The following is a 17,720-nucleotide window of genomic DNA, read 5'->3' on the forward strand; positions in this document are numbered from 1 at the left end:
AACATAGGAACATAGAATGTGTCGGCAGATAAGAACCATTTGGCCCATCTAGTCTGCCCAATATATCTGAATCCTATGAATAGTCCCTGGCCCTATCTTATATGAAGGATAGCCTTATGCCTATCCCATGCATGCTTAAACTCCTTCACTGTATTTGCAGCTACCACTTCTGCAGGAAGGTTATTCCATGCATCCACTACTCAGTAAAGTAATACTTCCTCATATTACTTTTAAACCTTTGCCCTTCTAATTTAAAACTGTGTCCTCTTGTGGTAGTTTTTCTTCTTTTAAATATGCTCTCCTCCTTTACCGAGTTGATTCCCTTTATGTATTTAAAAGTTTCTATCATATCCCCTCTGTCTCTTCTTTCTTCCAAGCTATACATGTTAAGGTCCTTTAACCTTTCCTGGTAAGTTTTTTTCCTGCAATCCATGTACTAGTTTAGTAGCTCTTCTCTGAACTCTCTCTAGAGTATCTATATCCTTCTGGAGATATGGCCTCCAGTACTGCGCACAATACTCCAAGTGAGGTCTCACCAGTGTTCTGTACAGCGGCATAAGCACTTCTATCTTTCTACTGCTTATACCTCTCCCTATACATCCAAGCATTCTGCTGGCATTTTGTGCTGCTCTATTACATTGTCTTCCCACCTTTAAGTCTTCTGAAATAATTACTCCTAAATCCCTTTCCTCAGATACTGAGGTCAGGACTGTGTCAAATATTCTATATTCTGCCATTGGGTTTTTACGCCCCAGGTGCATTATCTTGCACTTATCCACATTAAATTTCAGTTGCCAGAGTTCTGACCATTCTTCTAGTTTTCCTAAATCCTTTTCCATTTGGCGTTTCCCTCCAGGAACATCAACCCTGTTACATATCTTTGGGTCATCAGCAAACCAGTTCATTTCTTTATTCATGGACCTTAGTCAGAGAGTGAGGAAACAACGAGAACCGTCTTTTATAGGAGTGACAGGGATGAGGGGATTATAGGACGAGTGTCCCCTCCCCCTCTATCACTCATTGCCATCTTCCCGACACAAGAAGTCCCGCACTTCCTTATTTAGTCCATGATTTTGTCATGAATAAAAGCCACTGAGCCCCACCAGAGGTCAGAGAGTGAGGATGGGGGAGAACAACCAAGATGAAGACTGGACTGATCCTGAAGACCACCATCATTGGGTTACTGACTCCTCCCTCATTATCACTTTCTGTTTAAGGTTCCAAAGTTGGAGGATGTTATCACATTATTATCAACATATAAAAGTCTGTCCTCCAATCAAATCATCAGATATAAAATGTCCATCTGGTAGGAAATGAGTGTAACAAAAGAGAATCCATATTATGTGCATATATATAGCAGTGGGTAGAGGGGGGAGAGCAGAAGTCAGGAGTATATAATGTACAACATAGAGTATATAGTACAGGGGTCAGGAGTATGTAATGTACAACATAGAGTATATAGTGCAGGGGTCAGGACTCCTAATATTTGTGTTCAGTAATCAGTTGCAGAGGTCGCACACCGCTGCCTCCCATCTCCTGAGACTGCACTCAGTGACTTGGGTGTGAGACTATACAGACATATCCCTCCACCCGGCACAGCCAGCAAATTACAGAGCAAGTAACCCCAGGAGAATTTTTCTGTCAGAGATCTTGCTAGACCCTGGCATGGGGCAGAAGAACCAAGGTACATACCCCAGGTGTCTAGGTCAAGCAACGTCTATGGTAATTATCAACATTTTGCTGCCAGCTGAACCCCAGAATCCCCATAAATCCAGTCTAGAGACATAAATTGTGTCTGCAGCACAGAGAAGGAAGATTATCCGAGAGAAATACAGGAATACAGGATGGGGAACACAGCTCAGGAAAGTGACCAGGGTATTACAGGCTGATATCACCCAGTCCCCATCCTACTCTGGACCAATCAGTGAGCAGTATGGGTGGAGGAATGTATTTAGTGTTAATGACCCACCTGTGCTGATCTCTGTAGGAGTGTCCTCCTCTATAAATGTCCCCGTTATTCCATTCTCCTCCATAGACTGCTGATCATCCCTCACATACGTCTCTTCTTCTTCTGCTTTAACCTCAAATTCTATATCGATTGGATCTCCACTCTAAACCAAGAAAATGAGAGAGAATATCATCTGTAAAATATAAGATTTAATATTGTAATATTATTTAAAAAAAAAAAAAAAAAAACACATCCTCTCCAGAAGTCCATGTTCTAGATGCTCCAATCCACCAACCTTGTAACATTGAGGGATGGTGTGACCTTCCTGTGTGGAATCCCAGGAATACAGAGGACGGGGACATCTCTCTGGTGGGTTTCTGTAGCTGGATGACTCCACCATGGTATCCTGGTACAGATCTTTGCGTTCCTTTAGAAACTCTGACTCCTCCATCACCCCATCCTCATCATCCTCCTCTTTTATCTCTTCTTTAACCTCAACTTTAGAATCTCTCAGGTTTCCACTCTGAATATATAATAAAAATGACATCAATGGTAACAATGCAGATAATGTACAGATCCTAATGATACTATCAGTGATTGTTCCTCATCTACCTGATGATGGTGAGGGATGGTGTGACCTTCCTGTGTGGAGTCCCGGGAATACAGAGGACGGGGACATCTCTCTGGTGGGTTCCCACTACTGGATCCATCTGTAGGAAACACACACACTGACTGAATACATTGTTTCTATGTGTTTATCAGATGATGGGGGATCTAGGTGGAGCCTCCGTACTGCTCTCTCCTTTACAATAAAGTCTCCTCTTACCCGGTGATGTGAGGGGCGGCTGATTCTCCATCATGACGTCCATCCCAGCACCGCTCACCTCTACTGTCAGCAGCTCGATGATCTCTCTGGTGACTTCTCAAATCTTCTTTTTATTTTTCTATTCTATGAGGGAGGGAGGTGGAGGCAATGTGATAGTCATATAATCTCCAGACTTCACAGGAGGAAAACTCACTCATTTGAACACAAATAATAAAATAAATGACATTCCCAGTATCCTCCTCACCTCACTGGTCAGGTCTCTTTTTATTTAAACCCCACTTCATGCTGAGGTTTCTGATATTACATACAATGCAGGTCCAACATCCCTACTTTGAAAGTAAGGAGGCCTGGGGTTCAGCCCACATCCTAAGAGCATCAGAAATAAAGAGTCAGATAGCGGGATATTGGAGGGAGGAGCTGTGAGGTCAGTGTGATGTCATAGGATTCTCTGACTCTGATTGGAGGGACATTGGGAGGAGGAGCTGTGTGGTCAGTGTCATGTCATAGCAGTGGGGGAATTTCCAGTGTTGCAGCAGTCGCACTTGCGAAGGGGTCCTGCAGTTCCGCCACTGTAGGGGGGCCCGCCGCTGCTCGGTAGATCGTACACTGGTCATTAATGTGCACTCTCACAGGCGCGCACAGTCCCTGTCCATCCTCTCTGCCCGCCCATTGAGTTCAGTAGGGGAGGGAGATACAATGTTGGGAGACTGAAAGAGAAAATCAGATGACCCGGGCTGGGCCAGTAGAGTGAAAGGGGAGGAGCTCTTCACCGTGTGAGGAGACCCCATGATGGGATAGGAGTTACTGGAGACACAGGAAGAAAGCCTAAGATACACTGAGACCTAGCAAGGAGGAGGGACCAAGTGATCTGCAAGGGAGGGAGTGACACTGATCTCATCCCTCAATATCAGCACTGCCACCGATTCCCCCCCCCCCACCACACACACACACCAGCACTACCGCTGCCACTGATCCCCCTCCCCCCCCACATACCAGCACATTTGCTGCCACTAAATCCATCCCCCCCACCACTGCTACCACTCATCCCATTCCATCCCCCCCAACCACCACCCTTGCCACTGATCCCATGCCCCCCTCACCACTGCCACTCATCCCATTCCCCCACCACCACTGCTCCCATCTCCCCCTCACCACTGCCACTCATCCCAGCCCCCACCACCGCTGCCACTCATCCCATTCCATTCCCCCCCAACCACCACCACTCATTCCATTCCTCCCCACCGCTGCTACTCATCCCATCCCCTCCACCATTGCTGCCTGTCATCCCATTCCACCACCACTGCCACTTATCCCATTCCATTCCCCCTCCACCACAGCTGCCAATCATCCCATCCCCCACCACCACCGCTGCCACTGATTCCATCTCCACCCAACCACCACTGCTACCACTGATCCCATCCCCCACCACCACCGCTGCCACTCATCCCAGGGGCGTAACTAAAGTGGGTCGCAATTGCAATAGCCCATGTGTTTCCCCTGTACATCTGGAGGGGGGGGCGGCATATAGAGGAACAAATACCCTCCATTCTTCTCCTGCAGCTGCTAAAAGCTAAGTTTCCCTCCTCTCCCTCCCATAGGCATTCAGCGGCTGCAGGAGGAAAATGGAGGGGATTTGTTCCTCTATGTGTCAACCCCGCTGCCCTCCTATCCAGGTCCTGCTGCCCTCCAGCCCAGGGATAAGTGGGAAGGCTGGGGCTCAGGGGGGCCCCTTCATGGTTTCTTGCACTGGGACCCAGAAGGTTCTAGTTACGTCTCTGTGTCACAGGATTCTCTGACCCTGATAGGAGAGACATTGGGGGAGGAGCTGTGTGGTGTCATAGGATTCTCTGACTCTGATTGGAGAGACATTGGGAGGAGGAGCTAGGGGGAGGGCGCTGTGTGAGGTTTCTGCACACAAAGAATCATTTCTCCCTGTGCGTCCCACCTCTTCTACAATTAAAAAACTTTTTCTGTGGGCTTTGTCAGGACTCATCATATTCCTGTGATCTCCGTTTACTCCGCGGACTTTACTGATCACATTTTAGGATGAATATCTGAGACTGGGATCATTGTGAAAAAAAAAAAAAAAAGAAAACACGATTCCGGATATTTATTGCAAATTAAATTTTTTTCCTCTTTCTTCTTATTTAAATCCTAAAAAATAAAGACATGCATATTCCAATCCTCCCTAAATACACCCCCCCCCCCACTAATAAAAGTAGTACAATGCGTTTGTCAGGAGTGTGTTGTTGTCAGGGCTGGGCTTCTGCTATTAATAGCAGCTCTCTACTCAGTGCACAGAGGCTGCTCGGCTGCTCAGCTGTTGGGCAATTAGCAGCCATTCATTGTTTCCACAGGGACTCACCTGGTTACCATTACCTGCCTCATTAGTCCAGCCTACAGCCAGCCCCTTTTTGCTATTTAAACTACCTTGCTGATTTCCTCCGTGCCTTTGCCTGGTCAACATCTCCAGCGTGTCTCTGCTGTGTTCCGGTTATGACTTGCCCTGGCTGACGTCTCTTCTGATTTCTGATCCTGATTTTTGGCTTCTGACAATGCTGATTTCTGATCCCGGTTTGTCTGATTATCCGCTCTGTCTTCCAAACCCTGGCTTCTGACTACATTCCTGTTCTGTGTTATTTTTGCTATTACATTAAAGGTGTGATTTTTAATTACATTTTCTGTCACTGCCTGGTTTATGGTTCCTGACAGTTGTGCTATTGCTCCTCATTCCAGCATCCTGGTTTTGGCTGTGATGCATTCTTTCTTTCTGTCTGTCTGCAAAGTGAGTGATGTGGTCAGTCTCTGAGTGGAGACCAAATCTGATTGAAGTCAGCCAAGCCCGCAGTCTCATGCTTGTGATATTGCGTTTGTAACACGTGCTCCAAGCTCTCTGTTGGTCTACCCTGCTGTTTGGATTCCCTTGTTGAAGGCCTTAATTCAAATTCAGATCTCGACTACTCTCTGAACTCTGTCTGCCTTTTGACTACGGATTTGACCCTGACTATTCTGAACCTCTCCTGCCTTGTAACTGGACTGTCGTTGAACCACTCTGCCTGTCTGCCAACCGCAAGTACCTGGTTGCTGTGCTCAGTTCGTTCCTGCCCTGGTGGGGTGGCCAGGCATCATAGCATTGTGATCAAAAGGTGCTGCGCCAAAAACAAAGTGTAACATATAATGGAAATGCAATCTCAGTGTCCATATAACATAAGTGCATTCCGGTATCCAGAAACAAAGTGTAACATATATCGGAAATCAATCTGTGTATACAATAAAAAGTGCAATCTCAGTGTCCATAAATCATAGGTGCATTCCGGTATCCAGAACTGTGATCACCCAATAACGTGATTAGTACAAAATACTGTGCTCCACTCCACCGCCACCAGAGATCTAAGCCTCTCACCTTAACCACTTCCCGCCCTATAGGCGATTGATGGCGGGAATGTGGTTGCATTATCCTGACCGGACGTCATATGACGGCGGCAGGATAATACGCTTTGCGCACCCCCAGGGGGCGCACAGAGCGGGGATCGGTGATGCGGCGTGTCACACTGACACACCGCATCTCCGATCTCGGTAAAGAGCCTACTGACGTAGGCTCTTTACCATGTGACCAACCGTGTCCAATCACAGCTGGTCACATAGTACACAGGAAGAGCCATTGATCGGCTTTCCTCAGTACGTGCCTGACAGGCACGAGTAAAGGAGAGCCAATCTGCGGCTCTCTTGACAGGGGGGGGGGTCTGCACTGGTAATCAGATCATTGATTCCCAGTGCAGACCCTTGGGGGGGGGGGGTGCCACTAGAACCACCAGGGATGCCCACCCATGACCCCAGGAATGCCCAACCATGACCCCAGGGATGCCCACTATGGCCACCAAGAATGGCAATCAGGGCTCAGCGAGCCCGCCAGGGCCCTCCCCATCAGTGCTGCCCGCCAGGGCCCTCCCCATCAGTGATGCCCACCAGTGCCCATCATTGCCATCTATCAGTGCCGCCCACCAGTGCCCATTATTGCCCACCAGTGCTGCCTATCAGTGCCGCCTATCAGTGCTGCATATCAGTGCTACCTATCAGTGCCACATGTCAGTGCCCATCAGTGCCGCATATCAGTGCCACATATCATGCCACCCCATCAGTGACACTCCATCAGTGACACCCCATCAGTGCAGCCTCATCAGTGCTCATCAGAGCAGGAAAAATTTTATTTATTTACAAAATTGTATAGCATAAACAAAAAAACTTTTTTTTTTTCAAACTTTTCGGTCTTTTTTTTTTTTTTTTATTTGTTTAGCAAAAAAAAAAAAAAAAGAAAAACCTTGCGGTGATCAAATATTACCAAAAGAAAGCTCTATTTGTGGGGGGAAAATGACATAAATTTGGTTTAGGTACAGTATTGCATGACCGCGCAATTCTCATTCAAAATGCAACAGCGCTAAAAGCTGAAAATTGGCCTGGGCAGGAAGGGGGTGAAAGTGCCCTGTATGGATGTGGTTAAACTTTGACCCAGAGACCTGAGCCAAACAAAGCTTTTACCCCTCAGGGGTCACAGGCAGGTGTCACCGGATGGTGTGGAGGTTTCACTAATGGATGCACTGGGACCAGCTAACCGCGATGGTGCCGCTCTCACACAGGGCACAAAGAGATCACCACATAAGCAGAAAGAAATCGAATGCTCTCCGTGCGGGTAAAGCATATACAGCCGTTTATTTAACCACTTCAATACAGGGCACTTTCACCCCCTTCCTGCCTAGGCCAATTTTCAGCTTTTAGCGCTGTTGCATTTTGAATGACAATTGCGCGGTCATGCAACACTGTACCTACACCAAATTTATGTCATTTTCCCCCCACAAATAGAGCTTTCTTTTGGTGGTATTTGATCACCGCAAGGTTTTTTCTTTTTTGCTAAACAAATAAAAAAAAGACCGAAAAGTTTAAAAAAAAAAAACGTTTTTTTGTTTACGTTGTACAATTTTGTAAATAAATACGTTTTTTCCTGCACTGATGAGGCTGCACTGACAGGCACTGATGAGGAGGCACTGATATGCGGCACTGATAAGTAGCACTGATATGCAGCATTGGTGGGCACTGATAGGTGGCACTGATAGGCGGCACTGGTGGGCAATAATGGGCACTGATAGATGGCAATGATAGGCACTGGCGGGCAGCACTGATGGGGAGGGCACTGGCGGGGAGGGCACTGGTGGGCTCCCTGAGCCCTGATTGCCATCCCTGGTGGCCATAGTGGGCATCCCTGGGATCATGGGTGGGCATCCCTGGTGGTTCTAGTGGCACCCTCCCCCCCGAGGGTCTGCACTGGTAATCAATGTTCTGATTACCAGTGCAGACCCCCCCTGTCAGGAGAGCCACAGATCGGCTCTCCTTTACTTGTGCCTGTCAGGCACGTATTGAGGAAAGCCGATCAACAGCTCTTCCTGTGTACTATGTGACCAGCCGTGATTGGACACGGCTGGTCACATGGTAAAGAGCCTACGTCAGTAGGCTCTTTACCGAGATCGGAGATGCGGTGTGTCAGTGTGACACTCCGCATCACCGGTCGCCGCTCTGCGCACCCCCCGGGTGATAACTGCGCTGATAGTTTTTCTGCCAACATTCATCATAGCATTGTGTTTAAGTCCTGGGGGCAACTGAGTACTGGTTGGCCTGCTTGCCTTATGGGAAAGGAGGCTGCTATAGGCGAAGAACACAGAATCCAGCTATAGTGTCGGACCACCTGCGTTAAGGGTAAGCGTGACATTGTTAGTATAGATGTAGTAATTCTACAATAGATTGATGAGGTGAGAAGGTCATTGGTGGAAAAGGAGACATCACCAAAATGAAGGAAATGTATCAGCCCTGTAAGTGGGGGAATGCTATGACCCTGAAGGGGTACATCTACATTTCCACACTATATATGGCTGGGGAGCACACATCTTTCTATAAGTGGGTTCTTTATTTAAGTGGGCGCACTTCAGCGATTGCACAAAGCGAGAATACACAGCAAACTACTTTGAAAAACGCCAAACAGACTGCAGGTGACCTTGTTTCCTAATTCAGCTCTCCTTCCTCTCTGTAACATGCACTTTCTAAAAAATCCTTCTGATAGTTGTGTCCTCACTCCTTAATGTCTTTCTTCACCCCTCTTCTCCACCCCACAGCCTGTATATATCACCCTCACTTCTGTCCTCTCCCTATGACTGCACTCACCCAACTCCTGCTAATTCTAAACTCACATGCTAATAAAACCTCCAGAACCCTGAGGCATGTCCCTTCATATAAATTGCAATCCCATATTACCTCCCTCACCCTTCTGCTTCTCCCAACCTCTCGAGATTAAACCCCAAACCCTGGGCCTCCATCGCTTAACTGTACCCAAATCTCCCATCACCCCATGCCCTCTGGCAAGAGCAGCAATCCACACAATTTTCTTTTTTTTACAAACAAGGTTGCTCTTTATTGAAAAAAAATCAGAATTAAACAACAGTATACAACAAACGTGTAGCCATTGGCCAGTAACATAGACAGATGGGAGAAACCAGTGCGCTAGTAGCATCCGAGTAAGCGTGGTGGGGAAACATTGCATACATACAGTAACAGAAAATACATAGAGAAGTAAACAGGTACAGAACCGGCAGACAAGTGAGTCAAATAGCAGCAAGGAGAAGTGGAGATAAACCGCACCATCCACCCAGGGCTGCCAAATCTTTTCGTATTTGTGGGGACAGTTTCTATTAATGTAAGTAAGTTTGTACAGAGGGAGAGCCCCGTTCACAAGGGCCACCCACGCAGTCAGCGTGGGGGGGAGGGAGAACCCCAGCGAAGAATGATTTCCTTCCTAGCATAATACAGCAACAAAGAAATCATCAGCCGCGAGTACTTACAGCATCTATCCTTATCAGGAATGCCCAAGAGTGCCAGCTCCGGGGTGTGTGGGACAGTGAGATGGAGACAAGTGTTCAGGAGGTCAAACACAGCACCCCAAAACTCCTCCACCCGTGGGCAAGTCAAAAACATATACAAGTTAGAGCCCTCAGCTACTAAACATTTAGGGCAGTCGGCCGATCTCGCAGGATACATTCTGTGCAGTCTCAGTGGAGTGAAATAAACTCTGTGCAGAAATTTAGTATGGATAAGTTTGTCTCTAGAGGCAATGACCGATCTGGAACCATTTCCCAGGTAGTCCTCCCATTCCTCCCTATCTAGGGCAGGCAAATCCGAAGACCAGCGTTGCCAAAGTGTAATGTTCTGGTACCTTTGGGTACCCTAATTACTCTTTCATAAGTGTATGCGCCCCACCATTCTCTTTTGGTAAGGTGCATACACCTTTAAGACTGATGCTGTCATCACTGAGCGCCGGACTGGATGGCTATTTAGATCGCCGGCTCTCACTCACATGTGTTCGTTCAAACTGCTTTGTGCCTTGATGCTAACCTGTCTTGAAGCTCTCATGCTTGCAAGCATACCTCGCTGTCGGAACCACGCTGCGCTGATCCCTGTATCCCGCTACCGGATCATCCGCTCTTGCCGAACCTCTCCTCTGCTACATTGCTATTAGTGATAAGTACCCCACAGGGGAAACCTCTATAACCTTTATACTAAAGCTTACACTATCTAGCTCTGCATACTAAGGACTATTACTACATCTGCATTATCTAAGATTGCTAGCTCTTGAGCCTACTACCACCTGTTCTTGCACTGGGTTGATCTCTCTTGTATGTCCACCTGCTACTCTGTCATCTGCTACCATACATGATTGCTAAACCTATCTGCATCCCATCTGCTACTATCTTACTTTCAAGAACATTTCCTTTCAAGTGTCTGTCATCTACCATCTCTACCCAACCTGTCTCTTCAGCCTATCATCACTGTGTTACTATATACATAAGTCACTCTAGGAAACATCTTATTGAGTGTGTGTATTTACTTGCTGAATTGAGATCATCCACACATGATGAGTCATTGAGAGTTGGGATTGGTGTCTCAGCGTTTCTCTACATGACTACTGAAGTGGAATATTTCTGCAGCTGAAAATCCACATCATACGTAAAACGCAGGAGCGTTACACAAAGACGCTCCAGGGCAGGAGAGTCCGTAACCAACAAGGTAGCATAAAGGGCAGAAAGAGGCTTGGGGAGCTCAGCCTGCGCGAGCACATCCTCCAGACAATCGGTCTGTAGTACCGGGGTGGTCGGGAATTGGGCACGAACCGCATGTCGCAGTTGGAGGTAGTGGAAACCTATCCAGTGAGGCAGTGCGAAGGAGCCACGCAAGTCCGGAAGTGTGCCAAGTGTAGCCGCTGGATGCCACATCAGGCCCACACCTGCAGATCAGGAAGCATCCGCAAATGAGGGAGCGACGGGTTGCCCCACAGGGGCTGATAAGGAGACCAAGTATTAGGCTGGAGAAACCGCACTCTGGCCACCTTCCAAACCCGGAGAGTAGTCCTGGTGGGGAGGGGAAGAGACGGATAAGAACCCGCGCCACGGTAGGCCAGGTTGCCGAGACCCGCCAGGGAGCTCAGACAAGCAGCCTCCAGGTACGTTTCTGCATTCGACCTAGACCCCGCAAACCACAAGTGTATGGTAACCAGGACGGCCGCCCAAAAATAAAATTTGAAATGAGGAAGGGCCAGTCCCCCCGAGGACACCAGGAGTTGTAAGGTAGAGCACGCCAGCCGGGGATGCGAGCCAGCCCACAAAAAAGAGCCGATACAGGCGTCCAGGTCACGGAAAAAAACGGTGGGGATCCACGATGGGGAATGGCGAAAAACAAAGAAATTTAGGCAAAAAAATAAATTTTGATGATGTTAATGCGGCCCAAAAGATTCAGAGGCACGGACCCCCAGCCCGCACAGCGCTCACGAAGTCGGTCCAGGATAGGAGCAACATTGCGAGAGAGGTAATCTCTGGGGTCTTTATTGATCCTGACATCCAGGTACTTAAATTTGTCAACCCACAACAGGGGGGAAGGGGCCGCCAGGGTCCTCGCATCCGGATCCAGGGTAAACAAAACTGATTTGGTCCAATTAATACGTATCCCCGAAAACCCGCCGAAGGATTCAAAAATGGCCAGGGCAGCCTGAAGGGACGAGGACGCATCGGCTAAATAGAGCAGGGTATCATCAGCATATAGGGACACCTTTTCCTCAAGGGGACCAATCCGCCAGCCACGCACAGCCTCCGAGGAGTGAAGCAAGGCCGCCAGGGGCTCCACCGACAGGGCAAAAAGACCCGGCGAGAGAGGGCACCCCTGCCTTGTCCCCCTATGCAACGGAAAGGCAGCAGAAGTAGCACCATTAGTGCGAACTTGGGCCAGCGGGCAACGATAGAGCAGGCGCAACCAACCCATAAAGCGAGGGCCAAACCCAAAACGACGGAGCACAGACCAGAGATAGGGCCACTCGACCGAGTCGAAGGCCTTCTCCGCGTCGAGGGAGGCCACTACCCATTGACCAGGATTAAGATGTGAGGCAGAGAGGTTCAGATGAAGACAACGGAGATGAATATCCGTCCCTTCTCTGGCATAAAACCGGTCTAATCCACATGCACAAGATCCTCAATGACCGAGGTCAAACGAATGGCCAAGACCTTGGCCAAGAGCTTGGCATCAGCATTCAGCAGGGAATTAGGATGGTACGAGGCACAGTCCTCCGGGTCCTTACCAAGCTTAAGTATTAGTACAATGAGGGCCTCAGAGAAGGAGTCCGGGCAAGGCGTCCAGGTCCGTGAACCGACCCAACAGCTCCACCAAGCGTGGAGCCAGGGATTCCTGAAAAGAGGAATAAAATTCCACAGGGATACCATCCGGGCCCTTGCCAGACTGCATCGGAGACAGAGTAATCTGGACCTCCTCCAGCGTGATAGGACTATCTAAGCGGCCTCTAACCTCATCATCCAATTCCGGGAGCGAAATACCGGCTAGAAAACACTCCAGATCATCTGCGCTATAATTCACCCTAGAAGTGTATAGAGTGAGATAATAATCCCAAAAACAATCATTAATATCAGGTAATTCAGACAACAGGGTGCCTGACAGCGACCGGATCCGACCAATGTGTGTGACGGCAGTCTGTTCCCTCGACAGCCTGGCCAAGAGGCGCCCATTCTTGTCACCATATTCAAAAATACGTTGGGCCGTCGAGAGAAGGGACTTTTCAGTGGCAGCAGCCCTGCACACCGAAAGATCACGGAGCGCCTGCTGGAAGGATGCATAATGGTCCGCATCAGGGGATAGGACTCCTCCGCAGAGCGGAGGGTCACTTCCAACTGTTCCAGAGACTGCACAGAACTTCTGCGGGCCACAGCAATACGAGTGATATACACACCCCGCAGCCAGGCCTTGAAGGCATCCCACAAGACCAAGGGATCAGGATGCTCTTCATTGTGTGACCAGATAACATTGTGTGGGATAACTCAGCTGGCAGGGCAGCAAAAATAGAGGGCTCCATAATCCAGTATCTGGACAGTCGCCAGCCACCACCCGACCTCTCAGCAGACACCCGGAGGGAAAGCAAAAAGGGGGCATGGTCAGAAATACCCCTAGGCAGAATAGAGGCCAATGTGACCATTCGAACGACCTTCAAAGAGGCCAGGGCTAAGTCAATTCGGGAGAAAGTCCGATGAGAGGCCGAGTGACAGGTAAACGCCCTATCCGATGGGTGTAAGCACCGCCAGATGTCCACCAAAGAGAAGGTGGACATCCAGCGGGCCAAGGCGTCACACCAGGCCGAGAGGGGGTGGAGGCGGTCCAGAGTGGGGGACATATTGAAATCACCCAACAATAGTACATTAGATACATCAAAAGAAATAGTCAGCTGCATAATGGTGTAAAGAAAATCATGGTCAACAAGGGGAGGCAAATAAAGACCCACCAAGAGGAAGGGCACAGAGTGTATGGTAGCATGTAGCAGTACATAGGGGCCGCCCGGGTCGGTCCGAACCTCCAACAAATGAAAAGGCAGGGACTGGTGCACGAGGACACTGATCCCCCTGGTGTAACAGGAATACGTGGCATGGTAATGAGAGCCCACCCAGGCCCACCCAGGCCCAGAGTACGAGAGCCCAGCAGGTGAGTCTCCTGTAAGACACAAATGTGGGGGGTATATCTGCGCAGGAAGGTGAAGACCAGGGAGCACTTGACCGCAGAGTTCATACCCAGCACATTCCAAGAAATCACATCAACCTTCGCCACGAAGAGCCGGGATTTCTAGCAGCAATAGGATAGGCATACACCACCACGCCACTGACACCAGAAGGGCCAGGCCACCTGCCCACCGTCTAGGCAGCAGCAGGGGCCAGGCAGAGGGCCTCAGCCACACTAGAACACACACACAAAGAGCAACCATAAGTAGAAACTCCCAACAAAAAAACCCCCGGTCAAGTAAAAAAACAAAAAAGACCGTGTGCGCCGAACAGTCTGTTGTTTGCCGGGCGCTCGGGTTCGGCACATCGCGGATCGGGTGGACAGATTATTGGGTGGGGCTGGGGAAGACCCAGCTGTTATGGTACACGTGGGTACCAATGACATAGGCAGAGGAAGATGGAGAGTCCTAAATGATTTCAGGGACTTAGGAGCTAAGTTGAGGTGTAGGACCTCCAAGGTAGTATTTTCCAAAATACTACCTGTACCTCGAGCCACACCAGAGAGGCAGCGGGAGATTAGGGAAGTTAACAAGTGGCTGAGGAGCTGGCGTAGTAAGGAGGGTTTCGGGTTCCTGGAGAACTGGGCCGACTTCTCAGTCGGCCACCGGCTCTTTGGTAGGGACGGATTGCACCTAAATGGGGAGGGTGCAGCCGTACTGGGTGAGAAAATGGACAAAAAGTTAGAGGGGCTTTTAAACTAGGTGATGGGGGGAGGGTACAGATGTAGAATTAGCCATTGGAAAGCAAGTTTCAGAGGGCAGAAATGGGGGCATTAGCGGTAGGGTGTTCGGAGCTCCTATACCCAGGATGGGTATGGGGAAAAATCAAGAGAGCAGCCTAAAAACATCAAATGAGGATATATGTAACCGGTCAAAATTAAGAGGTTTGTATACCAATGCCAGAAGCCTGGCCAACAAGATGGGAGAGCTGGAGCTGCTGATGTTTGAGGAGGACTTAGATTTTGTGGGGATAACAGAGACTTGGTTCGACAGCTCTCATGACTGGATGGCGACCATTCAGGGGTATTCCCTTTATCGCAGGGATAGAGAAGGTAAAAAAGGGGGAGGGATATGTCTGTATATTAAGAACAGTATACAGGTAAATATGAGGGATGATATTAATAATGGAGCTATGGACGAGGCAGAATCCCTATGGGTAGAATTTCAAAGGGAAGGCACTGTGGGGAAGGTAATATTGGGCATATGCTATAGGCCCCCCAACCAGAGGGGGAGGCGGACCTCATTTTACAGATAGGATTGGCAGCAAGGATGGGAAATGTCATTATAATGGGGGACTTTAATTATCCTGATATAGACTGGGCAGAAGGAACCGCACACTCAGCCAAGGCTAGGCAGTTCCTAAATGTTTTGCAGGACAATTTCATGGGTCAGATGGTGAATGCACCGACAAGAAACAATGCGATACTTGACCTACTGATTACCAACAATACAGACCTGCTCAAGGATATAGAAATACGGGGCAACTTAGGAAACAGTGACCATAGGTCAATAAGTTTCAGTATTAATTACAGTAATAGGAAGCAGAGGGGTAATATAAGGACGCTGAATTTCAAAAGAGCCAATTTCCCAAAACTGCGCTCGCTGCTAGAAAATATCAATTGGGATAGAACCCTGGGAACAAAGAACACGGAGGAAAAATGGGAGTGCTTCAAAAGCATACTTAACAAGGGGATTGACCAGTGCGTTCCAAAGGGAAATAAATTTAAAAGAGCAAAACTAAACCCTGGGTGGCAAAACTCCAACATAAAAATGCATATTAGTGCTAAAGAAAAGGCCTTCAAAAAATACAAGACTGATTGGTCATTGGCAGCATTCAAGCATTACAAAGAGTGTAATAAGAAATGTAAAGACGAAATCAGGGCGGCTAAAATAGAACACGAGAGAAATATAGCGGAGGAGAGTAAAAAGAACCCCAAGAAATTCTTTAAGTATATAAACAGTAAGAAAGCGAGGCCAGAACACATTGGCCCCATAAAAGATGACAAAGGAAATATGGCCACTGAGGACAGAGAAAAGGCGGAAGTGTTAAATAATTTCTTCTCTTCAGTCTTCACAAAAGAATCGGGGGGCTACACGAACCTAGCTTGTAAGGCCAAACTAAACAACACACCTCAGGAAGTGCCGCCATGGCTAACAGAGGATAGACTTAAAACTAAACTAGAGAAACTTAACATAAATAAATCACCGGGACCGAATGGCTTGCACCCGAGGGTTCTTAAAGAGCTCAGCCAGGTGATTGCCAGACCATTATTCTTGATCTTTAAGGATAGTTTACAGACGGGTATGGTGCCAGCTGATTGGAAAAAAGCCAACGTGGTACCAATATTTAAAAAGGGGCCGAGATATATCCAGGGTAAATATAGGCCGGTCAGCCTAACATCTGTAGTCTGCAAGATTTTGGAGGGGATGTTAAGGGACCACATACAAGACTTTAGTCATGAAAATGGTATTATTAGTAGTAATCAGCATGGATTTATGAAAAATCGTTCTTGCCAAACCAATCTATTAACCTTCTACGATGAAGTGAGCTGCCACCTAGATAAAGGTAAGCCTGTGGATGTGGTGTATCTGGACTTTGCAAAGGCCTTTGACACCGTTCCCCACAACGCTTACTGTTCAAACTAAGGAAGGTAGGTATGGACCATAAGGTGAGTACCTGGATAGAGAACTGGCTCCAGGGGAGGTTGCAAAGCGTGGTGATTAATGGGGAGTACTCAGATTGGGCAGGTGTGGAAAGCGGGATCCCCCAGGGTTCTGTCCTGGGACCAATCCTGTTTAATTTATTCAGAAATGATCTAGAAGAGGGGATATCTAGTACAATCTTAGTATTTGCGGATGATACTAAACTAAGCATGCCACTATCTTCTGGGCAGGATGTGGAAACCTTACAAGCGGACCTGAACAAAATAATGGAGTGGGCAACTACATGGCACATGAGGTTTAATGTTGAAAAATGTAAAGTAATGCACCTGGGTGCCAGAAACCAGAAAGCAAGCTACTCACTAGGTTTGGGGGGGGGGGGGAACCTCTGGGTCTACAATGGAAAAGGACCTGGGGGTACTGGTGGACAACAGGCTTGGCAGTGGCATGCAATGCCAAGCTGCTGCAAGCAAAGCCAACAGAATACTGGAATGTATGAAAAAGGGTATTCACTCCAGAAATAAAGAGATTATTCTTCCACTCTACAAGACTCTGGTCCGGCCACATCTGGAGTATGCTGTCCAGTTCTGGGCACCGGTCCTCAGGAAGGATGTGCTGGAACTGGAAAGAGTCCAGAGAAGGGCAACAAAAATAATTAGGGGAATGGAGGACATCAGCTATGAGGAAAGACTACAAGCACTGAACCTATTCTCTCTGGAGAAGAGACGATTGAGGGGGGATATGATATCAATGTACAAATACTGTACTGGCGAACCTAGCATATGGAAAAACCTATTCAGAGAAAGGAAAAACAAGAAGACACGTGGCCACTCACTAAAACTAGAGGAAACCTTAAAATACGTAAGGGGTTCTTCACTGTAAGAGCAGTAAGGATGTGGAATTCTGTTCTGCAAACAGTCGTATCAGCAGGAAGCATTGATAGTTTCAAAAAACTATTAGATGGGCACCTTAGAGACCACAACATACAGGGGTATACAATGTATGGTTAACAGCAAACACACACACACACACAATAGGTTGAACTGCATGGACTGGTGTCTTTTTTCAACCTCACTAACTATGTAACTGAGTAACGATGGACTCACTTCCTCAGACCCTGTGGATGGAAGGGAGGTGGAGTGGGA

General features: G+C 48.1%; 4 protein-coding genes across 4 annotated transcripts in view; 1 reads left to right on the plus strand and 3 right to left on the minus strand.

Moving 5' to 3' along the window:
- LOC309548716 (uncharacterized protein) overlaps positions 1–2,635 on the minus strand; it is a gene marked incomplete at its 3' end in the record, with an annotated part of 124,146 nt that extends 121,511 nt beyond the window's left edge. Inside the window, exon 1 of the mRNA XM_082248672.1 lies at positions 2,561–2,635. The remainder of the gene's footprint in view (positions 1–2,560) is intronic.
- LOC309550227 (uncharacterized protein) overlaps positions 1–17,720 on the plus strand; it is a 1,381,219-nt gene that overhangs the window by 198,948 nt on the left and 1,164,551 nt on the right.
- Positions 1–17,720, minus strand: part of LOC309548714 (uncharacterized protein) — a gene marked incomplete at its 3' end in the record, with an annotated part of 357,939 nt that overhangs the window by 141,805 nt on the left and 198,414 nt on the right. The window lies entirely within an intron of this gene.
- The window catches only part of LOC309548715 (uncharacterized protein), a gene marked incomplete at both ends in the record, with an annotated part of 346,981 nt that overhangs the window by 139,798 nt on the left and 189,463 nt on the right, over positions 1–17,720 (minus strand). The window lies entirely within an intron of this gene.

The sequence above is a fragment of the Pelophylax lessonae genome, assembly GCF_965119305.1.
Source record: "Pelophylax lessonae genome assembly, chromosome: 3".
Lineage (NCBI taxonomy): Eukaryota > Metazoa > Chordata > Amphibia > Anura > Ranidae > Pelophylax > Pelophylax lessonae.